At 44.2% G+C, this 5,415-nt stretch overlaps 1 protein-coding gene across 1 annotated transcript in view; it reads left to right on the top strand.

Moving 5' to 3' along the window:
* The first annotated feature begins 2,476 nt into the window (after positions 1-2,476).
* CCBL2 (cysteine conjugate-beta lyase 2) overlaps positions 2,477-5,415 on the top strand; it is a 52,720-nt gene continuing 49,781 nt past the window's right edge. The window contains exon 1 of the mRNA XM_015429777.1: positions 2,477-2,660. The gene's annotated coding sequence lies outside the window, so the exon portion shown is untranslated. The remainder of the gene's footprint in view (positions 2,661-5,415) is intronic.

Here is a 5,415-nt window from a genome sequence, read left to right as displayed (position 1 = left end):
AAGTTCCCAGGGTGTAACAAAAGCTGCTAAGACCAAAAAAAAAAAAAAAAAAACCCAGTTAGATTTGAGTCCAGTAACATCTTAGAGATTTTCATGGTAAGCGCTCTAGAACCGAAGGTCCTTTCCTCAGACATAAGTTGGAATGGATATTCTTTGCACAGAGACAGACCTGTTTGTCCAATGTAGAGAGCAGAAGGACATTTAATTCTGTTTAGGAATGCACTGCTACTTCTGAGTAAACATGCATCTGACAAGCAAAATTTTATGATATGACCAGTATTGTCTTCCTCCTGCTTAATTCTGGATAATTTTTAAAAATAACTTTTGGTAAAAGTTCATATGGGAGGGTTTCAGTATTGATGAATCTGAATCTGCAAGAAGGTATGATCCCCCCCCCCCCAATATGTTTTAAAATCTAAGGGCACTTTAGAACATTCTTTAATGAAATGCTGCACTCTACTGGCTATTGAAAGAGGCAATTAGATTTTTTAAAAATTACTTTTCCCCATGTATGCAAGTTGTGTTCTATTACATGGAAATATTAAGGCCATATTCACATGGGTGATTTGCCCCGGGGTTGATATTTTTGGGAAGTAGGACTTTTTCCTGTTTAACACAGCATCATGGTGCTTCTGTGCACCACCTGGGTTTCCCTCAACTTTTCTGTGATCTCTCTCAAACCTGCTTTTATTGTGATGTTTGAGAAAGACTGAAGCAAAGCTGAGCTGACTGCCATATATGTGGGATGCAGCTGTTGATGCAACAGTCTATCCACTAGACAGCTCACAGCAACCACCTAGAGTGCAAGTGGGGGGAGGATCACCCCCCCTCTCCTAGCCCTCATGACCAGTACCCCAGCCACCCTCCTGCAGCAGAGGGACAAGGAGGGTGGGTGGCAGCTTATCACCTCCCTGCTGCCCAGGGGGGGTGCAAGGATAGTGCTGGGGAATGAGGAGGGCAGGCAGTGTGGGTGTCCCCTCCCTGAAGGGCACCTAGAGTATTTTAGATGGCCCTGAGCACAGCAGTGGCACTGCTAATTAGCAGGTTTCCTCACATTTTCCTTGCTCAGTCCTCCATACCCATTTTCCTCGCCCCAATACCCATTTTCCCCACCCTTTTCTGAGGTTTTTTTAAAAAAAACTGGTAATGGACATACTGATATACCATGATATCGATATGCCAATAGCTAATTAATTTTTTTAAACTTCAAAAAATAGTTTATTGGGTATAAAAAGATCTTTGGCATTGATGCAGTCAAGGAGGGAGGGAGGGAGAGAGAGAGAGCAGGCACCCGTGTGCTGGACCAACCACCTAATTACTTGGGAACTGTGCAGAGGTAGGTGGTCTTCCAGCACTGTGGTGTCCACTCTCTCTTCACATGTGGTGAGCCAGTGTGCAAACACATCCTGTAAACAGGGCCAGTGATGGGTTCCATGCTTCAGTGTGCTCTCATGAATACCCCCTTTCTCTCATGTAGAAAATGTGTCAGACTTGATTTAAACCTGATGCTGGTGGGTAAAATAATCTTAACCCTGCAATTCAAGTAGATTCTCAGTTACAACTTCAGCACAGTAGAGATATAGGGCTTAGGTGAGCTCTGTGGCTGCAGTTCAAGAAAGTGCAGTTTAAAAAAGATGGTAAGTTCTTCTTGTTCACCAGTGTCATATTTAAATTGGCTCTTAGTCTAGCCTTGTCTGGCATGCTATTTTTCCACATTCAGGGAGTCTTTTTCCAAGGTGTCCTGTCAGATCTGCAACTCTGTACCTGCTATCTGAAATCCTGGAAAAGCATTGGCACAGGAATCTGTTCACATGCACCACACATGCACCTAGTACCTTAAAATGCCAATAGAATTATTGCAGTAGAAGCTTTCATGGGGTGCAGCCCATTTTATCAACAAAAAGTGCATTCTCAGTTGCAGTACATTTATGAAACAACCCTGGTATAGAGAAAACAGTGAGGCTAAAAGGGCATGAAACACAAGAGGTACAGGTTGTAATGTTTTTATTCATAGCTCACCTGTATTCATAGTAAGCACCGTAATTATCTACAACAGCTGTATCTGGCAGAAAGACAAAACCCATGTAGTACATTTTGTTAGGGTCAACCCTAAATATTTTATTAGGACCAACAAAACGTTGCGCAAGCTCTCCAGTTCCAGAGCTCTTAATGAGGGTGGATGTTAAAAGCCTCCCCCCCCACACACACACACTCAGCCCTATTAAACATTCTGGAGAACCTGAAAGAATTAGTTATAATAAAGTATCACATGGCCTTTGCTTTGGACCAAAGTTACTACCTGCATTCTCTTTCCACGATCTCCCCAGTTTGGCTGTGCTAACCGAATTTCTGTCGTGGGAAAGAAACTCCCTATCTAGGTGGGCACAGACGGAGCGGAGCTGGTTCGGAATGCTTAGAGCACCCCCAAGGCCCCCCCCCCCCCCCCGGTCGTCCTGGAGGCAATCGGCTCCGGAAAGGGAGGAGAGACAAGGAGGCCTAGTTCTCCGCTCCCCTGCCGCGTCTTTGCTGCCATCCCTCCAGTGGGCGGGTAAAGGGGAGGGAGAAAACCCCGTCAAAGTTGCAGATTTTGCGGCTGTGAAATCTGACGAGACGGTCCTCAGTGGTTCAGGCTGCGTCCGTATTTTCTTCTCAGCCCCCTGGTAGGTTAAGGTTGCGACCGGAGAAGCGAAGCCCGGCCTACTGTCTCCCGTGCCGCTCTTTATACCTTCTTGTTGAAGGGGTTTTTTCCTTCCTTCGCGGCCACGGAAACGGGGGGCGGGAGGAAAGGGAGTTCGCGGGGCGCCTTTGCAAACATCCTGCCCTTTGAGGGAAAGGGAAATCCATTGAAATGTTTCCACGTTTCGGTGAAGGTAGTACGTAGGTGGCGCTGAGGCAAAGCGAGGCGAGTGTCGTGATAAGGAAAAGGTCCCACTAGCGCTCTCCGGAGCTGGGAGGAGCTGGGCTTGATTTGGGCCCCTGCCTCAAAGACATAAATAAATGAGACCTTGTTGGGCCGGGCCATGTGTGTCATAAAAGGTAATGCCAGGTAGCAGAGAAATAAACTTTATAAAGGACACTGACAAACACAGTTAAAGATTTTGTAAAAAAATTAAATAACACATTTCCAGTGAATTCGACACCCCTGGACTAGACTCTATTTTGCTTAATGCTAATAATGGCATCAGCTATTTCTTCTAGTAAGGTCATAGAGACAATCCTGAGATTCCTGTCTTTACAAATTAACTTGTTGCTCAACACCATTATTCTGAGCCCTCCTGTTCTTTCCCACTGTTAACTTTTTGTTGTTCAGTCGCACAGTCGAGTCCGACTCTTTGCGACCCCATGGACCAGATCACGCCAGGCCTTTCCTGTCTTAGAGTGTTGGGCTGGGAAACTGGCTTCAGATCCCTGCTTGGGCCTAAACTGGAATGTTGTTTCCTGAGTTTGCGTATATTTGCATGAAATTTACTGAGAGATGTTCGAAAAAAATAAAAAGTTCAGTAACATCTTTGTAGCCTGACAATGGAGCTTTGAAAGAAAAACGGAGGCTTGTGAGAATAGAGTAGTTGCCCAACGGAACATCTAGCTGTTATATAAGTTTAAGTTTAAAGGTAAAAATCACAGCAAAATTATTTATCTTCCAGCTAGCAGACCACAGATTTTGGGGGAGATTGTTTTATTGACCCTTTCAGCATATTCTAACCCCTACGAGGTTGCCGTAAATTGGCTGCAACTTGATGGTAAAAAAGGTGCAATGATACAGTTGCGATTGCATCCTGAACATATATATGTTCCATTCTCTAAAAACAGTGAAAGTATTTGTTAACTGAAACATTGGCAAGAGCCAAAGAGATGGCAGTAGCTAGGAATCAGAGTGAAAGCCACGTTGGTGGAATCCAGACACAACATGTTAAAAATGTGTAGTTTGAGCTTCTGCCATGAAGTTCCCAGGGTGACCTTGGGTCAATCGCTATCAGTTTAACTTGTCTCACTGGGTTGTTGTGAGGATAAAAATGTAGGGGAAACAGTACATATGCAGCCCAGAGCTCTTGGTAGGAATTACCGGGTCTGTGTTATATATATATTAAAAAAAATTACATTAGTTATAAACAGGGCCTTTTTTGTAGAAAAAGCCCAGCAGGAACTCATTAGCATATTAGGCCACACCCATGCCAACACATCTCATTAGCATATTAGGCCACACCCCATGTTACCAGAGGTGTGGTCATCCAGCCACACCCACCTTTTGCTTCTTATTCTGTTTACCTTGTTTGTTGTCAAAACCCAGGGCTTTTTTTGGAGCAGGAACTCCTTTGCGTGTTAGGCCACACACCCCTAATGTAGCCGATCCTAATGAATTCCTGCCACTGGGTGTGGCCTATTATGCTAATGAGTTCCTGCTGGGCGTGGCCGACTTGGGAGCCAGCTGGAACTCCGTTCCTGTGCGTTCCTGCCCCAAAATAGCCCTGGTTATAAACCATCTTTCTCACTGAGACTCAAGGCAGGATTACAAATGTACGTCAATACGATCAACAAGATGGGGCATTCAATAAACAATGCAATATGGTTTGGATTGCAGAAATCTGAAAACAGGCAGAAATCTGAAACAGATCTGAAACCAAGTTGAAACAATGTGTAAACATTTAAACATGACATGTTAAGTGATACAGAAATTACATAATAGGAGCATACTTTGAGCAACAGACAGCAGGTATACATAGTAGTATAGACTACAATCCCTGTCTCTTTACCAAAACATCTTTCTGAATCATTCCATTACAGTACAGCCCTGTTACCTATGTAAAAGAAGCCCTCCAGAATAATTCAGTTTTCTCTTGCAGAAAGTCAAGAGAGTGGGAGTCTTCCTAACCGAATCAGGCAGGCCATTCCATAAGATGGGAGCTACAACAAGGAATGCACGTGGATGGGAAGTTTTTCATTTTGCCCATTTGCAGGGTGGTACCTGCAGAGATGAATGAAGCTGTTGTGGTACAGCATAGGGAGAGAGGTGGTCCTGTAAATATGAAGGACCATGACCATGGAGGACTTTGTGTGCAGTATCCATTATCTTGAATTGAGCTTGTTAACTGATGGCAGCCATTGAATTGACTGCCAATGGTAGTAATATGCATGCTCCTCATAGCTTCTGATAATAATTGAGCTGCAAAATTCTGCAATAACGAGTCTCCAAGTTGACTTTGAGGGGAGACATATGTAGAGTGCATTACAGTAGTCTAGTCTCAATGTTACTGTTGCATGGATCCAAGTGGCCAGATCAGCCGTGTAAAGGTAAAGGCCATCTTGTGAGCTAGACTGAATTGGAAGAAACCATTTTTTGCAGCTGCATGAACCTGCTTTCCCAGCAGCAATGTTGGATCCTGTATAACTCCTAGGTTCTTAACCTAGTTAGTAAGG

This window comes from Gekko japonicus, unplaced genomic scaffold (assembly GCF_001447785.1).
Source record: "Gekko japonicus isolate JY-2015 unplaced genomic scaffold, Gekko_japonicus_V1.1 scaffold978, whole genome shotgun sequence".
NCBI lineage: Eukaryota > Metazoa > Chordata > Lepidosauria > Squamata > Gekkonidae > Gekko > Gekko japonicus.
The sequence above is the reverse complement of the archived record's forward strand: the minus strand, read 5'-3'. Positions and strand labels throughout refer to the sequence as shown.